At 48.0% G+C, this 22700-nt stretch overlaps 1 long non-coding RNA gene and 2 pseudogenes across 2 annotated transcripts; all 3 read left to right on the forward strand.

Moving 5' to 3' along the window:
• The first annotated feature begins 2544 nt into the window (after positions 1 to 2544).
• LOC105466779 (protein FRG2-like-2) lies at positions 2545 to 4405 on the forward strand (annotated as a pseudogene).
• A 2643-nt stretch (positions 4406 to 7048) lies between these two features.
• Positions 7049 to 8345, forward strand: LOC105466774 (double homeobox protein 4-like protein 4; annotated as a pseudogene).
• A 6305-nt stretch (positions 8346 to 14650) lies between these two features.
• LOC139358639 (uncharacterized) lies at positions 14651 to 21380 on the forward strand. Of its 2 annotated transcripts, XR_011613823.1 has the most exons (4): positions 14651 to 14837; positions 15051 to 15122; positions 17234 to 17469; positions 17560 to 21380. It is a non-coding gene; the product is annotated as an uncharacterized lncRNA (long non-coding RNA). The 2 variants fall into 2 exon arrangements; XR_011613824.1 differs by lacking the exon at positions 17234 to 17469.
• The last annotated feature ends 1320 nt before the right edge of the window (positions 21381 to 22700 follow it).

The following is a 22700-nucleotide window of genomic DNA, read 5'->3' on the forward strand; positions in this document are numbered from 1 at the left end:
TAGGCACAGTGGTGTCCACTTGTCATCACAGCTATTTGGGAGGCTGACTTGGGAAGATCACTGGAGTCTGGGAGGTCAAGGCTACAGTGAGCTGTGATTGCACTGCTGCACTCCATCCAGAGGGATGAGTGAGACTCTGTCAAAAAAAGGTACAATCTTAACTGTACATGTTTGACACATCAACACATCCGTATAAACAATCCCTCTCTTAAAAATAAAAGTACCCAATTTAACAGTTATTAATATTCATGGGAATTACCTAGATATTTTTTGTTTGCTTTGTTTTGGATTTTGATTGAAAGGAGACACCTAGAAATGTTATTTAAAATCTAGATTTTGATAAAAATAAGGCTGAGCTTTTTCTTTCTTTGAGATGGAGTTTTGCTCTGTCACCCAGCTGGAGTACGGTGGCGTGATCTCAGCTCACCAAAACCTCTGCCTCCTGAGTTCAAGCGATCCTCCTGCCTCCTGAGTAGCTGGGATTACAGGCATGAGCCACCACATTCAACTAATTTTTTTTTTTTTTTTGTATTTTTAGTACAGATGGGGTTTCCATATGTTGGGTAGGCTGGCCTCGAATGCCTGACCTAAGGTGATCCACCCACCTTGGCCTCGCAAAGTGCTGGGATTACAGGCATGAGCCACTGTGCCTGGCCAGGCCTGAGTTTTGCCTGAGAATTTCTCTTTCTAAGAAAGTACAGCATATGGCAGTTATAAGGCTTCTTTTATCTAAAATAAATAGAATTTAAGAAATAAAAATTTAAAAAATTTACCTGAGATTAAAGGACAAATCAAAACACGTGTGTAATATGTTGCCTGTAGAAGTATATTTTAACAATGACATAAATTATTAATAACCAATACATGTTATAATAATGTATTAACTAAAATGAACAAAATTCCTATTATGGTATCTATGAAAATACTTTCTTAGAGTAAAATATTCTCATATCTTGAGAGGGCACTAGTTAAAAACAGCAAAGATTTGCAAGTTGATGTCTTATCAAGTACTTACTTATAAAATAAGTAGCAGACCTGTCTTCACACCTTTACAGAGTTATCCAAAAAGCAGTAATTTACACAAGAGCAGACAATTTTCCTAGCTTTCTCTTGAGTTTATATGTTAATGTTGTTACAGAATTTAACTCAATTTTCTTATAAAATTACTTGACCAAGTTTTACATGATGTTATAGCATAATATATCAAAATTTATTTAGATGTCAAATAAATTTTATGTATCATAATATTATAATACATAACAATATTATGATAAGTTCCATTTACATTCAGATAATTTCACTAGGCAGTGTCTGTCCACCACTATTATCTTTTTTGGTTTCATTCTTTGCACAGAAAGCACAGCTGGGAAAACACAGACTCGCCCAACAGTCTCTTCCCCGCGTCCTTCTCCTCCTCAAGGATTCAGCTCATTAGTCAATCAAGTCATCTGGGACTGGAGGCTGAGTACTCCCTAACACAGAAGGTCTCATTCCTGCATGCTTTCCTCAGCATATGGGGAGAGAAGAAGGTCCTTTCAGGAAACACTTGCTGGGACATGAACTTATCCTTCTATAATCTGAGAGCTCTGACCAGCAGAGACAGACTCGGCCGCAGTAGGAAGGGATGAGGCCACTGTTCTGAACCTAGAGCTCCCCCACACCTTGTCCCGTCTCACTGAGGCAATTTTGAGAGGCTGCCCTGGAATATGTCTTGATGGTGAATGTTGAGAAACAATGTGGGCTTTGATGGGATTTGGGTGGTATCTGCTGTGTGAAGACAGGAGCAGAATGTTCAGAATCTAGGCTGTTTTTCTTGTGATCAGTTGGGTTACCTGTTTGGGATCAAGTCCATTTTTACTAGGGAGGCTGGATAAATTCCACAGAACACAGTGGTGCTCCCAGGATGACTGAGGCAGGGTGAGAAAGGAGGAAAGCTTTTCCACCTAGACTTTTTGCTACCTCAGGAAATAGGGGCTGATCAGGTTAGCACTGGCTCTAATCTAATCAATTCAATTTTTTTGCATTTGATCTAATTATCTTCCCCATTTTTAAGATAGGAAAGGGCCATTTCATTTGGTATTTATTTTTTCTCTGCATTTTTATTTCATCATATATGTGTGGATCTAATACAATCAACCACAATTTGACATTTGTTGTTTCCAAACATTTAAGAAATTATATCTATGTATACAATGTTAACACTACGTATAATAAATTCTCTTTCTGTGCAAAATGTAACTGAGACAGAAATCGAAAGAAATGATTCCCCAATCTTCTGATCCCTGTGCTCCTGGTTCTTTGTTTTCTTGTCACTATGACAGGATCCTGAAAAAGTCTCTCCTTAACTGTGTCTTGGTCCCCAGTAGAACTACAGCAAGAAACTTCTTGTTGAGCCTCTAAGAAGTGGCAGGAAGGAGATACCCTTTCAACCAATAAGAGTCATCCACGCCCAGGCGAGAGATGTATAAAAGGGAGGTCCAGCAGAATAACCCACAGTCCGCCTTTGGACGAGTAAGAGTGGGCTCTTTTCACTTGAGCCTCAACATGGGAAAGGAAAATGAAGACCGGGATCTCCACTGCTCCTCCATCCAAGGCCCCACTGACCAGCCCCCTTACCCACAGATCTTTAGAGAAAAGAGCTCAGATGAGAAGAAAACACTCAAAGGAAAAGACAAGATCGCCTCCTCCCATTCCAGAGAGAAGCACATACAAAGGAAAGTAAGGCCTTGGGCTTCTCCCATGGAGGCTGGAAGGAGGGTTGGAATCAGGGATACTGAGCCATGTGTCTTAGTAGGGATTTATTTTGAGATTTGAGGGTGGGAAATGGCTTAGTGCCCTCAGGGGACTTTGAGAAATGTGTTCACTCGTGACGCTGGCAGAAGAGTTTCACATGAAAGAGTGATCCGCAAAAAAGCATCAGAGATAGACCCTTTTGCAGCAGGATCGGAGCCCAATCCAAACAAGGAGGAGAATTCTGAGGAAACCAAGCTCAAGGCCGGCAACAACACTGCCGGATCCGGTAAGATTTGACTCTTTCCAGGCGAGAAGGGACAGAGCAGCAACACAGGCTCCCCTGGCCAGGAAACCGGGAGCTCCTTGGCAGCCAGGGCCGTACAGATCCTGGACACTGGAGAACAGAAGAGAGCTGGGGTTTGGTGGCAACGTGAGCTCCTGTGTGTCCAGGATGGACTAGGGATTTCAGGGTGTTCAGTTGGAGGCACTTTCTCAAACTCTCATTGTATTCACAGAACCAGAGTCCAGTTCATATCGGGAAAACTGCAGGAAAAGAGAAATTGGCTCCAAGGACAGCTGCCAAGACAGGGCAGGTAGAATCTTGGTGTTTTTTGTTGGTGGTGGTAGTGGTGGGTTTTTTTGTTTTTGATTTGCCCCAAAAAGCAAATTATCAGGAAACTTTCATACCAGACTTGAGCGGAAAGGCAGTTACTGACAAGTAAATTTTTGAGATCTTAGCACTCTGAGAATATTTGGGGACTCACAAGGGGTTCAGTCTTACTTCATTCCAGTGCTGAGATGGCCTGGAAGGAGTGAGAGAGACAAATGGGGTTCACCTGGGTGCACAGGAGGTTCTGAAAATGAGGGTCTGTGGAGACTGCTCTGGCAAGTCTCTCACATGCTTTCTCTGTAGGGAACTGTCCAGAAGAGGAGTGCAGCCTGACGTTGGAAAAAAAAAAAAAATCAAGATCCTCCGCTGCTGTGCACAACAGTGAAATCCAGGAGACATATGATGCTCACCATAGGGGACATTCCAGGGCTTGCACAGCAAGAGGCACAGGTCTTAGGCCCTATGAGTCCAAACACCATCACATCGAAAAAGCTTCATAACCTCTGTGTGAGCTATGTCGGAGGCTATTTATCAAGACCTAGCCCAGGTGCAGGACCAGCAGATCCATTCTCCACTAACCTGGGAGCAGCTGACACTGCTCACTCGGTTCCGGGACCTCTGTGTGCCCAGGTGGAGACATTCTATGCCATGGCTACCCAGGCAGCTTGTCTTCCCTGCTGAGGGCTGGCTTGTCCCAGCCACACTGCCTGGTCCTGGGGATTCAGCCCTGGATAGAGAAGCCCATCCCTTTCCTGGGCAGGAGATAACTGAGTCTGTCAGTGGATCAGATGAGGCTGAGCTGGGAGCACCCTGATCCTGTTCAACAGGGGATGCAGCTCTGGGAATGAGAACAAGGATCTGCTACTGCTCAGATTCTTCCAGATGACCAGCAGTGACAATTTTAGATGCACTGTGTTAACAAATGACAGAATCCGAAGAAGTCATAGGAAAGAAACTTGAGCAATATAGTCAGCATGGTGAGCCCTGCATTTTGCAGAGCGCTAAGACTATAGACAAATTTTATATTTCATGTTAGCCATTTGATGCCTTTTGGATATCTGATGACAGTCATGCATTTCTATATAATCAGAAAAATATGAGAACGTAATCATGTGAATTTGCATAGATTGTATAAAAGTAAATATGAAGTTACATACTCCTTTTTTTTTTTTTTTTTTTTTGAGACAATCTTGCTATGTTATCCAGGCTGGAGTGCAGTGGCACAATCTTAGCTCAATGCAACTTCCTCTTCCTGGGTTCAAACAATTCTCATGCCTCAGCCCCCCAAGTAGCTGGGACTACAGGCAGGTACCACCACGCCTGGCTAATTTTTGTTTCTTGTATTGTTAGTAGAGAGAGAGTTTTGTCACGTTGGCCAGGTTGGTCTTGAACTCAAGTGACTGGCCAGCCTCTGCCTCCCAACATGCTGGGATTACAGACATGAGCCACCTTACCAAGAAATTGCTTCTCTTTTAATTTGGAAAAGGTTATAGGCTCTCACTCTTCCAGCCTGCACCCATGGAGTACTAATATTCACAAACCATTATTAGTACTCCCTGTGGGAAAATGTCTATACATTTTTATAGTTTGATACAATAAAATTACTATGCAAGGTGTTATTTTTAATATTTCTACATAAAATTTAAGTCAAGATACATTAAATGGTAAATGATTGTACTTATTTATTCACCTGACTCATGTTTTATTTCATTTTAAACATCCTAAATTTAAATTTTATTGTATTTTATACATTTCAAATGATTGTACTATATTGCAGGATATGGAGATTTCATCACATACTACAATACAGTGCATTTTGTTATATTTGATGTATATTCTATTTGTATTTTGTACTGAGATCATACAATCTTTCATTATCTAAGAGTATTAATTACTTGTTTGGTTGCTTTATAATTTTCATTTTATGTAATAATGAAATAGACATTAATGTTGTTTGGAATTTTAAATTTCTTTCATGTGGAATTTGTATTTAATAAAGACGTGAAAAAGAGAATGTCTTATCTTCACTTCTGCGTCATCCTAACCCTGACCTCCCTGCAGCCCACAGCTTTTGTCGTAACTGGGGACAGTGTTCTATCACTACAGGAAATGGGGCCAGTTCAACGGGAATACACAGATAGAAACTGGAGATACAGAGACTTTATTCTTGACCACTGCGATAGAAAAGAACCACAGTCACGTGAATCACACAGTTTTCAGGTTGACGCTGCTTATGAGTTATGCTTACACTATGCTGTAGAATAACTGAAATAAATTTGTCTATTAAACAAATGCACATACATAAATAACGTGTAGAAATAGCAATGTACGTACCTTAATGAAAATGAACTTTATGGCTAAAAAAAAAATGTTAACACACAGATACACACAATGGGATCATATAATGTTGAAAAACACAGATGGAGAGAGGAACAGAGACAGAGAGAAAGGGAGGAATGGAGTGAGAAAAAGACAGATGGACAGAGGGACATCGGAAAGGAAACAGTGGGGAGAGGGGGAGGAATGGAGGTAGGGAGGGGGGAGGGAGGAAGGGAGGGAAAGAGGGAGAAAGGGAGCAAGAGACAGAGAGAGGAAGGCAGAGAGAAAAGCGGTCTTCTGCCTCCAGGACCAGCAGGACCTCACACTCCGGGAAAATGGGCGCCCAGTGCAGGCTAAGGGCTCGGCCTACAGCCGCGTCGGCCTGCGGGGCACTCACCGGGCCTCCGGATCGCCAGCCCGGGTTACTTCCTTGCGGAGCAGTTCAGACGAATTCCGTCTCCCAAGGAATGAGCGAATTGCCCAGAGAGCAATGAGCTGAGACTCGAGTGGTTGTCCGTTTTTCATCCACATGGTTCAGACGACACAGCCCCACGTTGAGTCTGCAACAGAGCGTGAGGCGGAGAGTTCCAGCCACACAGGAGTCACACTCAGGCCCACTAAAGCGTGGTTTCGGGTTCCACCTTCCTTTGCCCTCTGCAAAGGGGCCTGTTGCTCGCGTGTCTCCAGCCCCCCGAAAGAGTGATTATGTTGACTGTTTGTTTCCTGACCTCTGTGGGGACCCAGAAACCTCCAGGGAAGCGTGGAAAAGCAGCACTGGGTGGATGCTCTCCTTTCCAGTTTCCAAATAGGCCACTTTTCAGACTCCCCATATTGCAGGAAACAGGAATCCATCGTCAGGCCGTTATGCTCCGGACGTTTCTTTTCTCTGTGGCTTCGCTCTCGTTTTCTACATGAAAATGAACGCGATCCACACAACTGCGTGTGTGAGACTATCACAGCAACTGCGACACCCATAGGCATTGTTGCCTTCACGGAGAGGGTCTGGAAAACTCAGGACTATCATGAAGGTTCAGTTCCACGCTCCACATTTCCAGGCTGGTTTCTCCATGAAAACGTGTGCGAGTCGACAGCGGCTCCCAGTTTCCATAGAATTACTGGAGAACCCCAGAGAGCCAGCCCCAAAGCCCCTCTTCCCCTCCAATCTGGCCCTACACCCACCCACCCCACAAGGCCCTGGTCTCTGCAGTTCTCAGCTTCGGAGACCTTTCGGCTACCCCGGACTTTGGGCCCGGAGCTCATGCATATTCATGAAGGGTGGAGGTGGCAGGTCTTTCTAAGGGCTTCTGGCTGGGCCCGCCTCCTGGCTGGACCTGCGTGCTGTGCACAGGCCGACTGAGGGGCATGGGAGCCCGCCGGCCTCTCTCTGCCAGTGTCTGTCCGCGAAATTCCGGCCAGGTCTCCCCGCCATGGCTCTCCTGACACCTTCTGACAGCGCCCTCCCGAGGGAAGCCCAAGGACGAGGATGGCGAAGGAGACTCCTTTGCGCCCCGAGCCAAAGGGAGGTCCTGCGAGCCTGCTTTGAGCGGAACCCGTACCCGGGCATCGCCACCAGGGAAGAGCTGACCCAAGCCATTGACATTCTGGAGCCCAGGGTCCAGATTTGGTTTCAGAATGAGAGATCACGCCAGCTGAGACAGCACCGGCTGGAATCTCGGCCCTGGCCCGGGAAACGCGGCCCACAAGAAAGCAGGCGAAAGCGGACCGCCGTCACCCGGCCCCAGATCGCCCTGCTCCTGCAAGCCTTCGAGCAGGATCGCTTTCCAGGCATCGCCATCAGGCAAGAACTGGCCAGAGAGACGGGCCTCCAGGAGTCCTGGATTCAGATTTGGTTTCAGAACCGGAGGGTCAGGCATCCAGGCCAGGGTGGCAGGGCACCGGCGCACACAGGCGGCCTGTGCAACGCGGCCCCCGGCGGGTGTCCCCCACCGCCCGCTCCCTCGTCGGTCGCCTTCACCCACATCAGGGCGTGGGGAAAGGGGCTTCCCGCACCCCACATGCCCTGTGTGCCTGGGGCTCTCCCACAGAGGGCTTTCACGAGCCAGGGGTCAAGGGCCGTCGCCCTGCTCCAGCCCAGCCAGGCTGTGCAGGCAGCGGGAATCTCTGCACCTGCCCCTGCACTCGGGGCTTTGTGTTGGGTGCCCTGGCTCCTCCGGAAGTGGGACTGTCCCACCCTCAGACTTCTAGGTGGCCTCTGCACCCCAACAAATGCCAGAAAGACCAGGACCCACAGCATGGCGGGCTGCTGGGCACGTGCTCGCTGGGACAGCCTGGGTCCGTTCCAGCTGAGTCACAGGACCAAGATGTGCTTGCGCCACCCACGTCCCAGCGGAGTCGCTGGTGGGGCTGGAGCCCCAGGTCGCCAGGGCGGCATGGGAACCTGAAGATGGGGCAGCTCCACCTCCGGAGCCCGCGACCCCGGAGGCCTCCGCGCGTCAAGCACAGATGCAAGCCATCAGGCGCCCTCCCAAAAGCTCCAGAAGCCTCGGCACTAGTCTGCACTCCCCTCCAGCCTGAGCTCCTGTCGACCCTAGAGTTTCAGCAAAAGGCACAACCTTTCTTAGATCCGGCGCCACTGGGGGAGCTGAAGGACGTGGAACAGCCGGCTCCGCTGGAACCACTCCTCAACCAGGAGGAACACCGGGCTCTGCTTGAGGAGCTTTAGGACACGGGGTTGGGGCGGGGTGGGGGGGCAGGGAGGCGGCCTCTCCTTCGTGATGAATCTCTGACTGGGTATGGAGAGGCGTCTCTTCCCTTCCAGCTGACCTGTCTAGGATGCCCGAGTTCCAGGTCCGGTGAGAGACTCCACACAGAAGAGGGCTGTCATTCTTTCCTGAGCATCTTGGGGATCCCAGAGGCCGCCCAGGTACCGGGAGGTGGACTGTCTACTGTGCAAGTACGGGTCCGTAGACAGCCGCCTAGATTTTCCAACCAGACCAAGAGGAGCTCTCATCCCTTTTCCCCCGGCGTTCTTCAGTCGGGTTGGCAGAGACCTCAGTCCGCGAAACACTGGGCCCCGGCAGAAGCCAGGACAGTTCTCCTTTTCACGGCTCAACTCCTCTGCCTCTTAGCTCCACCATCCCTTGACAACCCGCCTCCTGCCAGCCTCTTCAACATCACCACGGAGCTCCTTGCAACTAAATGTAGATCCGAGACTGGGCGCAAACGGCCTGCTGCCCTTTCCAGGCAAGAGGGAAGGCAGGCAGGGAGGAGGACAGGAGCGGAGACAGAGTGGGACGCAAGAATGGAGCTAGGAAAGGATGGATGGATGGAAGGACTCCGGAAGGGAGAGAAAGAGGGAGGGAGGGAGAAAGGGAGGAAAAAAACCGAGGTAGGGAGGGAAGAACAGAGGGAAGGATGGACCAAGGGACAAAAGGAGCAAGAAACAGACAAACGAAGGCAGAGAGGAAAACTGTCTTCTGCCTCCAGGACCAACAGGACCCAGTACTCCGGGAAAATGTTGGGTGCCCAGTGTGGGCTAAGTGCTCGGCCCACAGCCCCGTTGGCCGGGGAGGCACTCACCCGCCCTCCGGATCGCCAGCCTGGGTTACTTCATCCTGCAACAATTCAGATGAATTCCATTTCCGAAGGAATGAGTGAATCGCCCAGAGAGCAATGAGCCGAGACTAGGTGGTTGTCCGTTTTTCATCCACATGGTTCACAGATGACATAGCCCCACGTTGAGCTTGCAACAGAGGGCGGGGCGGATAGTCCCATCCCCACAGGAGTCACACTCAGGCCGACAGAAGCCTGGTTTCGGGTTCCAGGTTTCTTTGCCCTCCGCAAGGGGGCCTGTTGCTCACTTGTCTCAGGTCCTCAAAATCGTGATCATGTTGACTGTTTGTTTCCCGACCTCTGTGGGGACCCAGAAACCTCCAGGGAAGGGTAGAAAAGCAGCACCGTGTCTTCGTGCTCCTTTCCAGTTTCCAAACCTGCCACAGTGGAGACTCCCTATGTTGCAGGAAACAGGAATCCATCGTACGGCAGTGATGCACGGGACGTTTCTTTTCTCTGTGATTTTGCTCTCGTTTTCTACATGAAAATGAACGAGATCCACACATCTGCGTGTGTGAGACTATCACGGCAACTGTGACACCCACGCGCTGGCAATAGAGTCGGCAGCTTAAACCCGGGACAAAGGTACTGACGGACATCCAGACACACCCCACCACAATCACGAGCAAACCCATTCCAAACACACAGACACACAGGGGGCGCACGCACGGTAACACAAGCACACACACAGACACACAAAGACACAGACAGCTTGAAGGAGAGCAAGGGACAGAGGGGTGGAGAGATATAAATGGAAGGAGAGAGAGAAACAGCGATAGAGAGAGAGAGGGACAGAGGTGGGGGAGATTGAGAGAGAGAGCCAGCGAGAGAGAGAGAGAGAGAGAGAGAGAGAGAGAGAAAGGTGGAGAGGGAAGGAGAGAAAGAGAGAGGTGAGGGAGCTGGAGAGCGAGAGCAACAGAGACTTGGAGAGGGAGGCTCTGCTCTGGTAGACAAGGCCCCTTTGAGCAGGGTACGGTGGAGGGTTCTTGGGCCGGGCTAGAACAGAGGGCAGGGCCGCCCACGCGGGAGGACCAAGGGAGCCCTGAGGCCTGTTTTTACTTGGGTTGGTTGGTGGCTTTGGCGTGTGTTTCGTAGCATCATTCCTTTGTTGGCTCCTCCCTGGCCTCTTGGTTCTGTGGGCCCTGAGATTTGTAGAGTGCCCCCATCCCTGTGGCGGGAGGAGTGGCGTGGGCCGAGGTCGGGGTCTCTCTGGTGTTCAGGGTGGTATGGCAGTAGACCATGGCAGTGGCGCCTTGGCTGGTCCAAGAGCCTGGTCCAGCTATGCCCGCCTGATTCCAGGCGTCCTCACCAACCCTGGGCCGCGAGGCTCAGGCACCCCGGAACCGCTTGCCCGAGGCCAGGCAGCTCTCCCCCTTTCCGCCCAAGCACCACCTGTCGCCGCGCTGTGCTTTCCACCCACCTTCCAGAATGTCCCGCCGTCGCCCAGACCAGACCACGCGCGGGACCGCCAGAGGCCTCCATCCCCTGCCAGGGCTCTGGACTCTCCAGGCGGCCTCCCTTTCTCAGACGCCCCAGGCCTTCCCCTGATCTCCAGCTCCCGATTTTCCAACACATCGGGCCGGCTCAGGACCGCGTGTGCTCCGAGGAGTCAGGGTTCAGGGCCCACGGTCCTGGGATCCCCTCCGGTCCTCCGACTTGCCGCGGAAAAATTGTTTTGGTTCCCTTGTCGTCCCTCCTGAAAGGCCCCCTCTTGCCCCACCCACCCAGAGCCTCCAGGGCTGCTCAGGGGCAAACAGTCGGCCCAGCCCCGCGGGGCCTTTTTCTCACAACCTCCACACCAGTGTCGCTTGTCCCGATGAAGACCCGGCCCCTGGTCAACTGGGTGGGAAGACTCTGCTTTGTCCCGCGGTGGCACTAGAGCCCCCGCAGCCTGATCCTGGGAAAGAGGGGATCACCTCTTTCCCAGACGCACCTCACCCCCACCACGAGCAAACCCACCCCGACACACAGATATACACGGGCACACGCGCGCGGGCACACACACACAAAGAGACAGCTTTAAGGAGAGCAAGGGAGAGAGGGATGGAGAGATAGAAACAAAGGGAGAGAGACAGAGATAGAGACAGAGAGGGCGGGGAGAGAGGGAGAGAAGGTGACAGAAGAGCCAGAGGTGGAAGGGGAAGAAGAGAAAAAGAGAGGTTGAGGGAGCTGGACCGCGAGAGCCACAGAGCCTTGGAGAGGAAGGCTCTGCTCAGTTAGACAGCGCCCCTTTGAGCAGGCCAGGGTAGGGTGGAGGGTGCTTGGGCCAGGCTAGAACAGGGGGGCAGGGCCACCCACGCGGGAAAACCAACGGAGCCCTGAGACCTGTTTTTTCTGGGATGGGTTGGTTACTTTGGGGGTGCGTTTCATAGGGTCCTTCCTTTGTTTGCTCCTTTCTGGCTTCTTGATGCAGTAGGCTCTGAGATTTGTAGAGTGCGCCTGTGGGTCTGGCAGGAGCCATGATGCAGAGCGTGCTCACAGGGCACTACACCTCGGTCTCTCTCGTGTCCTCGACATTGGATTGTACACGAAGTCCGTGGCAACGAAAATCCAAGTGCACAGGAACTGTTTTCCTGGTGGCTGACGAAGGCACTGTCATTCCCTCGTGGAAAGCAGCCCGTGCTTCTGCAGCGCAGGCCTGCCTAAAAGTGGGAGTAGAGTCGGGGGCGGTTGGGAAGCATGGTGACAAAAGGGGGAAAGAGGGAAGGGGCGGGGAGCCAAAGCCTATAGCACCCAGTATTCCCAGGGGGTCAAGTACTAACTAGGCCCGACCCTGCTTAGCTTCCAAGATCAGTCGAGATCCCCTGCGTTCAGGGTGGTATGGCTATAAAGACTGGCAGTGGCACCTGGCTGTCACAAGAGCCCGGCCCAGTCAAGCCTGCTCCACTCCAGACATCACCGCCACCTCGGGGCCTCAGGGCTCAGATCCTGGGCCCCAGCACCTCCGGCAGCAGCGCTGCGCGGCGTCTTCGGCCAGCCTCCCAGAGCCACCCCCCCCCCCCTCGCCTGCAGCCAGACCACGCGCTGCTGCGTGGGAGAGCCAGAGGCCTCAATCCGCTGCCCAGGCTCCAGGCACACCAGGTGGCCTCCCTTTTCGCAGACGCTCCACGCCTTTCCTGGCTCTGGAGCCCCTGAGCTTCCAACACATGGGCCGGCTCAGGACCGGGTGTGCTCCGAGACCTCAAGGCCCAGAGCTCACGGTCCTGGGATCCCCTCCGGTCCTCCGACTTGCCGCGGAAAAATTGTTTTGGTTCCCTCACCAACCCTCCTGCAAGGCCCTCTCTTGCCCCACCCACCCAGAGCCTCCACGGCTGCCCAGGGGCGAACAGCAGGCCCAGTCCCGCAGGCCCTTTTTCTCCCAAAGCCCACACCATTGCAGCTTGTCCTGATGAGGACCTGCCAGTGGTCAACACAGCGGGAAGGCTCTGCTTTGCCCCCCACTGGCACTAGAGCCCCGGCAGCCTGATTCTGGGAGAGAGGGGCTGACGGACACCCAGACACACCCCACCACCAGGAGCAAACCCACCCCGACACACACAGATACACACAGGCGCACGCACATGGGCACGCACACACGGGCATACAAGAACACACACGGACACCCAAAGACACAGACACAGATAGCTTGAAGTAAGGGAAGAGGCCACCCTTCATATTGTCTTATGCCCAATTTCTGCCTCCAAAGAAAGAAGTGATAACTAAAACGCAGAAACGAAATCCACAGGCAGATAGCTGGGCGCCACACCCTGGGCCTGGTAGTTAAAGATGGACCCCTGACCTAACCGGTTATGTTATCTATAGATTACAGACATTGTATAGAAAAGCATTGTGAAAATCCCTGTCCTGTTTTGTTCCGATCTAATTACTGGTGCATGCAGCCCCCAGTCACGTTACCCCTGCTTCCTCAATGGATCAGGACCCTCTCACACAGACCCCCCCTTAGAGTTGTAAGCCCTTAAGAGGGACAGGAATTGCTCACTTGGGGAGCTCGGTTTTTGGAGACCTGAGTCTGCGGATGCTTGTCTGCAGCTCCTCCTGCTACAGAAGGAGATAAAGGGAGAGAGGGATGGACAGAACCACAGGGAGAGAGAGACAGTGATAGAGACAGAGAGACAGTGATGGAGAGAGAGAGAGAAAGAGAGGGCGCGACAGAAGAGCAAGAGGTGACTCCAGCCTGGGCAACAGCGTGAGACTCCGTCTCAAAAAAAAAAAAAAAAAAAAAAGAAGAGCAAGAGGTGGAGAGGGAAGTAGAGAAAGGGAGAGGGTGAGGAAGCTGGAGAGCAACAGCGACAGAGACTTGGAGAAGGAGGCTCTGCTCAGGTAGACACTGTCCCTTTCAGCAGGCTGGGGTAGGGTGGAGGGTGCTTGGGCAGGGCCCCCCATGCGGGAAAATCAACGGAGCCCTGAGACGCGTTTTTTCTTGGATTCGTTGGTTGCTTTGGGGGTGCGTTTCACAGGGTCCTTCCTTTGTTTTCTTCTCCCTGTAGTCTTGCTGCGGTGGACCTCAAGATTTGCAGAGTGCGCCCGTCCGTCTGGCGGGAGCCTTGGCGCAGACCGTGTCCACAGACCGAGGCCTGGGTCTCTCTGGTGTCCTCGGGACTGCAGTTTACACGAAGTCGGTGGCAACGGGAAACCGGGTGCACCGGGACGGATTTCCTCGTGGCGGGCGAAGGCAATGTCCTTCCCCCGGGAAAGCAGCCCACGGGTTCTGGAGCGCAGGTCTTGGCTGGCGTCTGTGGGACCCGCTGCCCCTTCCCCCGGCTTGGACGGTTGCGGCCGCGCTGGATGAATGAATTGAATTGCCTGGGTGTCCAGGGAGCGGGAAGACACCCGGGACCTCAGGGACCCCACCCCTGCGCCCCTCGGGTTCCATCCCCTCCCGCCCGGGTTGGAGCCGGGCTCCTGGTGGGGCTGCGCGGGGTCGGAGGAGGTGGGATGCTGCTGCCTGGCGGTGCTGCAGTGGCGACCTTCAGGAGGAGGTCCTGGGCTGCGGCTGGGGCGCAGGGACGCACAAGGGGGAGCAGAGTCGGGGGCGGTTGGGAAGCACGGAGACAAAAGGGGGAAAGAGGGAGGGAGCGGGAAGCTAAAAGCCTATGGTACCCGCTATTCCCAGGCGGAATCCCATCCAAGTACTAAGCAGGCCCGACCCTGCTGAACTTCACGAGATCAGAGGAGACCGGGCGCCTGCAGGGTGGTGCGGCGTAGACGCCAGCAGCGGTGCCCGGCTGCCCCAAGCGCCCGGCCCAGCCACGCCCGCAGGACTCCAGGCGTCACCGCCACCCTGGGGCCGCGGGGCTCGGACCCCCCAGCCGCTCGCCCTTGCCACCGGGCAGCTGTCTACCTCCACGCCCCAGTACCGCCGGCAGCCGCTCTGCGTCTTCCGCCGGCCTCCTAGAGCGTCCCGCGTCGCCCGCGGCCAGGCCACGCGCAGAACCAATGTGGCGCCGCCCTGCTGTTGCTGTAGGGCGCCTTAGGCCTCCGTACCCTGCTCAGGCTTCCTGCTCTCAGCTCTCCGGGCGGCCTCCCTTCCGCCCACACTCCGGACCTTCCCCTGGCTCCGGAGCTCCGGAACTTCCACCACATCGGGGCCAGCTCAGGAAGGGTGGGGTCATCCCTTCACTTTTTAACTTTTGGTTGTTTCTATTTATATTTATTGTGCTATGTCTTGAAATGTTGTAGTTATTTATTTTTGTTGGATATTATTTAGTATTCCTACTTTGAATAAGAGTAGTTTACACACCACGCAGCTATAGTGTTAAAATATTCTGTTTTGTTTTGTATACTATTATCAATGAGGATTTTTTTTTACCTTTAGGTGATCATTTATGGCTCATGAATGTCCTTTTCTTCCTGATTGAAGTACTCCCTAGCGTTCCTTGTAGGACAGGTATGGTATTCATAAAATATTTCAGCTTTGGTTTGTCTGGAAAAGTCAGTATTCTTTTTATTTGAAGAACATTTTCGCAGTATATGCTATTCTAAGGTAAAAGTTTGTTTCCTTTAGTACTTTAAATATTTATTGCTTCTCTCTCCTTGCCGGTAGGGTTTCCACTACAAAGTCTGCTGCCAGACGTGTTGGAGCTCCCCTGTATGTTATTTGTTTCTTTTCTCTTTCTTCCTTTAGAACTTTTCTTTTTCTTTGACTTTTGGAAGATCAATTATTGAATGCTTTGAAGTAGTCTTTTTTGGGGTTAAATCTGCTTAATGTTCTATAACATTTTTGTAGTTGGATATGGATATCTTTCTCTAGGTTTGGAAAGTTCTCTGTTATTATCCGTTTGAATAAATTTTTCTACCCCTGCCTCTTTCTCTACATCTTCTTTAAAACCAGTAACTCTTAGATCTGTCTTTGTCAGGCTATTTTCTAGATCCTGTAGACACGATTCATTGTTTTTATTTTTTTTCTTTTGTCTCTTCTATGTATTTTCAAATAGCCTGTCTTCAAGCTCACTATTTCTTCTGCTTGATCCGCTCTGCTATTAAATGGCTCTACTGCATACTTCAGCATGCCAGTTGCATTTTTCAGCTCCAGAATTTCTGCTTAATTTGTTGTAACTATTTCAATCTCTTTGTTGAGTTTAGTTGATAAAATTAGGAATTTCTTTACTTTGTTATCTTAAATTTCTTTCTTTTTCTTTTTTTTTTTTAAATACAGCTATTTTGAATTCTCTGTCTGAAAAGTCACATATCTCTTTTTCTCTAGGATTTGTCCCTGGTGCCTTATTTAGTTCACTTGGTGAGGTCATGTTTTCCTGGATAGTGTTGATGCTAGTAGATGTTCTTCAGTGTCTGTACATTAAAATTTTGGGCATGCAGCACCATATGAGAGGTTTAAAAAAATAAAATTAAAAAAGAGAAAAGGTGAGCATTTACTCTAGTCTTCACTGTCTGGGCTTATTTGTAACTGTCTTTCTTGGGAAGGCTTTTCACATATTTGAAAAGACTTGGGTGTTGTGATCTAAGCCACATCTGCTTTATGGGGCACCTTATACCCAATAATGCTGTAATTCTTCCAGACTCATAGAAGTACCACCTTGACAGCATTCAACAAGATCCAGGAGAATTTTCTGGATTACTAAAGACTCTTGTTCCCTACCCTTATTTTCTCTCAAAGATGCAGAGTCTTTCTTTCTGTTCTAAGCCACCTAAAGCTGGGATAAGAAAGACACAAGCACCCCCTGGCCACCACCACTATGACTGCCCTGGATCAGACCTGAAGCTAGCACAGCACCAGGTCTTGCTCAAGTCCTGCTGCATGCGCTTTCTGACGACTGCCTATGTTCACTCAAGGCCTTTGGTCTCTACAATTAGCAGGTGGCAAAGCCAGCCAGGCCTGTGTCCTTTCCTTTAAGACAGTGAGGTTCCTCAGTCCTTGGCTGGGTCCAGAAGTTCCATTCAGGTCAGGGAGTAGAGTCAAAAATTTTAGAAATCCACTTGACATTCTATTGCATTGCAACTGATCTGGCACTCAAACCACAAGACCTAGTCCTTCCTATTCCTCCCTTCCTTTTCTAAAGGCAGAGTAGCCACCACCACCCCAGGCCACAATGAGTACTGCCAGGCTACCACGAATGTTCTCTCAAGGCCCAAAGCCTCTTGTCAGCTTGTGATAAATGCTGCTTGGCTTGAGACTTGCTGTTAGGGCAATGGGCTCCCTACTGGCCCTGGGCAGCTTCATACATGCCAACCAAGAATCAAGTCCTAGAATCAGGGATTCGGAAAGCTCGCTTGGTGCTCTAGCCACCTCTGGCCTTGCTAGTACCTAAGGGGCAAACAAAGTCCTCTTTAAGTTTCTCTCTACTTTTCCCAAGAAGGAATTTTGCCCTTTAGCCACCACAGCTGGTAATGTGCTGAGTGTCAGGTAAATCTAACAAGTCGATGAGGGTCATCCAAGGCCCTTGACATAGTACCTGGGTATGGCTGCTGGGCATTCAGAGCCCAAAGGTTTTTAAGTCTGCAGGTGATAAATGCTGCCAGCACTTGGTTCTTTCCTTCAAGGCAGGAGGTTTCCTTCTGGCCCAGCGTGTGTCTAGGAATGTCTAGGAGCCAGAACCTGGAAAGGAGGCCTCAGGATCCTGATCAGTGCACTATCTTACTGTGGCTGAGCTGGTATCCAGGATGAAAGAAAAATTCCTTCCTACTCTTCTCCCTCCTCTTCTCAAGCAGAAGGATGGTGTCCCTTTTGGAGCCAGGAGCTGTGCAGCCTGGTGTTTGGGGAGTGATAAGGAAATCAGGTACTTTGAGTACTCACCTGATTTTTGGTTCTTATGAATGTTTTTGGTTCTATGTGGATATTAATAGTTGTTCATCTGGTGTCCTTGCAGGAGGGACAATCAGTGGAGCCTTCTTTCTACCATCTTGCTTTCCACTCACACCCAAGAATCAGAATGCAGAACTTTTAATAAGAAAAGCTTTCAGAACTCAGAAAGGACAAGGAAGACATCCTGGTTCTCCATGCTTAACATTGGAACTTTTAATAAGAAAAGCTTTCAGAACTCGGAAAGGACAAGGAAGACATCCTGGTTCTCCACACTTAACATTGGACTGTTTCTTCAACTTCGGTGCATGGCACAGACTAACCAGGGATTATCATAAATCATTTGACTTGGACTCTGCAGTTCATTCAGATTCTTTAACCGGACAATTTAAATACTGGCTGATTTGGCATGAAAATCTAGCAAAGTATTTTCTTGGTATTCAATTGATTTTTATTCTGCTTGCATTAGTTAGCAGTTTTATAATCCAGTCAGTCTCTTCACTAAAGTTCTGGGAATTCTTACCCAGTTCAAATAATATAATTCTAAAGTTCTCAAACACCTGTTTTCAAGAGTGCTTCTCGGGCCTTCTCCATCCTTTCATGAACCTCCTTAAAGACACAATATTCTAGGATTTTGCAAGCTTGTGAAGTTTTCAGAAACTGCCTCAGAATTAAGCAATTTACAGTGGAAATGACTTTAAGTTGTTATAGTTAGACAAAATTGACCAGAACATTTTATTATTTTCAGACATGAGCCATAGCACCCAGCCTCTAAAGTTAAAATAAAGTAGATTTAAAAGACATTTAAAAGATATTTAAAAGATAAAATAAATGTATCAAATGTTGTCATCTTTTAATCCCAGATTTTTGTGAACCTCTGCTTTGCATTTTCCCCCAACTTTCTATATTTATCCTGTTTTATCTAGTTTTTTTCCTTTACTTCTTCAATTTGAAACTTTTAAAAAATTAAAACGCATTTTTATGTCTGTATAAGTTTTATCATCAAAAGCATAAGTTCACAAGCCTGTAATCCCAGCACTTTGGGAGACCAAGACAGGTGTATCACTTGAGGTCAGAGGTTCAAGACCAGCCTGGCCCACATGGTGAAACTCCTTCTCTACTAAAAATAAAAAAAAATTAGCCGGCTGTGGTGGCAAACACCTGTAATCCCAGCTACTTGGGAGGCTGAGGCAGGTGAATCACTCGAACCAGGGAGGCAGAGGTTGCAGTGAGCTGAGATCATGCCTCTGCATGCCAGCCTGGGCAACAGAACAAGACACGTTCTCAAAAAAAAAAAAAAAAAAAAAAAAAAAAGCATATCTTGCTTTTTATACACTGTGTGCAGAATCATTTCTCTCATATCTAGTAATTAAGTCTTAGGAGCCCCAATTTTCAGTGAAAACCCTAAAAAGTGATTTTTAACTGTCTTATCTCAGTATTTTTAGATAAAATCCCTTTTATAACTTTTAAGAAATATAGTTCTTCAAATTACTGTTTATTAACAGAACTAAAGATATTTAGGTTTTCTATACCATATACAAGTAACATGTCATGGTATATAGACCTAAACTAATTTTTAATGGTTAAGATTTCAGTATTTTAGCTTACAAATGACTCCAGATATTTTATGGTTATTTATTACTTAATTTAACATGACTTTAAGATTTTAAATTACTGAACTGAATTTTGAAACTGTGACACAGGCAGCATCCCTAATGCCTGCCCTCAGTAATTCTAGGTCCCAAGCAGCCACATGGCACCCAGGAAAACTATGAAGATCAGGGCCTGCCTGAGTCCATTAAGACTAAAGACAGAGCTGTGAAGACTGTAACTGGAGGATCCAACCCCTCCTAAAATGGCCAGAAGGAAGAACAGGAAAAGCATAGAAAGAAGGGGCCGATTGGGCTTGATTCTGGCTTGTAGCTGCTGGTCTAGGCACTGAGAACATGTCTCCAGTCTTCATCATGGTCACCTTTCAAGACCCCCTGAATCCAGAAATTCTCAACAAAAGACATAAGATGATAGTTAAATCAAGCAAGTATCTAATTATATTTAATTGATAATTGTAAAACCATTTCTGTTTTACTAACGATTTAAGAATGAGCTTTATTTACAAAATATAATCACATACATGTAACACATATAGACATACAAATACACAGAAGCAGATCTTATAGCTTTCATAAAGGATTTAATTTTTTTTAATTTTAGATTCGGGAGTACACATGAAGGTTTGTTACATAGATAAACTCATATCACAGGGGCTTGTTATACAGATTATTTCATAACCCAGGTATTAAGCTCAGCACCTCATAGTTATCTTTTCTGTTCCTCTCCCTCCTCCCACCTTCCCCCCTCAAGTAGACCTCAGTTTCTGTTGTCTGTTGTTTCCTTCTTTGTGTTCATAAGTTCTCATTATTTAGCTCCCACTTATAAGTGTGAACACATAGCTGCGTAGTATTCCATGGTGCATATGTGTGTTCTGTGTGGGAAATGTGTGAGGAAAGAAGAAAAGAAACACACAATACTTTTAAAGGTAAACAGACTTTATCCCAAGTATATGGCAATATAGATATAATAAGCAAATCATCTAATAAGTCAATGATATAATGAACAAATTTTAATGGGAAGGGGAGAAGGGAAAAGCTGTGTATATATATATTTACACTCACCAGACTATGGAGGATTCATCACCAGGCTGGGAAGCAACAGAGTTGGTTGCTCCAGAGTTGGCCACTAGTCCGTGCACAGATGAGGAGAAGCTTCAGCGCGGCCTAGGAAACTAGCTCTTTTTGTAACAAGTTGTTTGTCATGAGACCCAGTCATGAGGGCCCTTCGCAACTGGGCTCAAGGAACACAAAATGTCCACTTGTTTTTGTGATTGTCTGTTGTTTTTCAATAACCATTTCTCTGAAACATTGCTGAATGAATGCCTCAAGGGGCTCACACAACTCGTTCCAGGACTTAGTGACCATTATTGGTGTCCCTGTTCAATTGAATTCAAATTTAATATTTAACTTTTCCTCCACAATCTGCCATATTATCTGTATCCAATACTGTCATCGTTGGGCATTTAGGTTGATTCCATGTCTTTACTGTTGAGAATAGTGCTGCAATAAACATTTACGTGCTTGTGTCTTTACGATAGAATAATTTATATACCTCCGGGTGTATACCCAGTAATGAGATTGCTGGGTCGAGTGTTAGTTCTACTTTTATCTCTTTTGAGGAAAGCACTGTTGTGTTTTCCACAACGGTGGGACCGATGTACACTCCCACCAACAGTGTATGTTCTGTTTCTCCACAACCTTGCCAGCATCTGTTATTTTTTGACTTTTTAATAATAGCCATTCTGACTGGTGTGAGATGGTGTCTCACTGTGCCTTGGATTTGCATTTCTCTGATGGTCAGTGATATTGAGCTTTGTATTCTAGGGTCACCTGTGTGTATTCTTTTGAAAAGCATTCATGTTCTTTGTGCACTTAAAACATTTTTTTTTAATTTCCATAGGTTTTGGGGCAACAGGTGATATTTGGTTACATTAGTAAGTTATTTATTGGTGATTTGTAAGATTTTGGTGCATCCATCACCTCATCAGTATACCCTGAACCCAATTTCTAGCCTTTTATCCCTCAGCACCTTCTCCCCTTTCTCCCTGAGTCCTCAAAATCAGTTGTGTCATTATTATGCTTTTGCATCCTTATAGCTTAGCTCCCAATTGTAAGTGAGAATATATGATGTTTGGTTTTCCATTCCTGAATTACTTCACTTAGAATAACAGTCTTCAATCCCATCAGGTTGCTGCAACTGCCATTAATTCATTTCTTTTTATGGCGGAGTAGTATTCCATCACACATATATACCACAGTTTCTTCATCCACTCGTTGATTGATGGGCATTTGGATTGGTTCTACATTTTTACAATTACAAATTGTGCTGCTATAAATATGTGTGTGCAAGTATCTTTTTTGTATAATGACTTTTTTTTCCCCTCTGGGTACATAAACAGTAGTGGGATTGGTGGATCAAATGGTACTTCTACTTTTAGTTCTTTAAGGAATCTTCACACTGTTGTCTATAGTGATTGTACTAGTTTACGTTCCCACCAGCACTGGAGAAATGTTCCCTTTTCACCACATTCACACCAACATCTCTTTTTTTTTTTTTTTTTGAGACGGAGTCTCGCTCTGTCGCCCAGGCTGGAGTGCAGTGGCGCGATCTCGGCTCACTGCAAGCTCCGCCTCCCGGGTTCACGCCATTCTCCCGCCTCAGCCTCCCTAGTTGCTGGGACTACAGGCGCCCACAACCGCGCCTGGCTAATTTTTTGTATTTTTAGTAGAGATGGGGTGTCACCGTGGTCTCGATCTCCTGACCTTGTGATCCGCCCGCCTCGGCCTCCCAAAGTGCTGGGATTACAGGCATGAGCCACCGCGTCCGGCTTTTTTTTTTTTTTTATGACCATTCTTGCAGGAGTAAGGTGATATTGCATTGTGGTTGAAATTTGCATTTCCCTGATCATCAGTGATGTTGAGCATTTTTTCATGTTTGTTGGCCATTTGTATATCTTCTGAGAATTGTCTATGACCATACTGCCAAAAGCAATCTACAAATTCAATGCAATTGCCATCAAAATACCATCATCATTCTTCACAGAACTAGAAAAAAGAATCCTAAAATTCATATGGAACCAGAAAAGAGCCCGCACAGCCAAAGCAACACTAAACAAAAAGAACAAATCAGAAGGCATCACATTACCTGATTTCAGACTATATCCTAAGACCATAGTCACCAAAACAGCATGGTTCTGGCATAAAAACAGGCACGTAGACAAAGGGAAAATGATGGAGAACCCAGAAATTAACCCAAATATTTACAACCAACTGATCTTTAACAAAGCAAGCAAAAACAAAGTGGGGAAAGAACATCCTACTCAACAAATGGTGCTGGGATAATTGGCAAGCCACATGTAGGAGAATGAAACTGGATCTTCATCTCTCACTGTGTACAAAAATCAACCGAAGATGGATCAAAGACTTAAATCTAAGACCTGAAACTATAAAAAATTCTAGATGACGACATCAAAGAAACCCTTCTAGACATTGGCTTAGGCAAGGATTTCATGACCAAGAACCTAACAGCAAGAAAAACAAAGATAAATAGGTAGGATTTAATTAAACTAAAGAGCTTTTTCACTGCAAAAGGAACAGT

Source organism: Macaca nemestrina, chromosome 15 (assembly GCF_043159975.1).
Source record: "Macaca nemestrina isolate mMacNem1 chromosome 15, mMacNem.hap1, whole genome shotgun sequence".
NCBI classification, from domain to species: domain Eukaryota; kingdom Metazoa; phylum Chordata; class Mammalia; order Primates; family Cercopithecidae; genus Macaca; species Macaca nemestrina.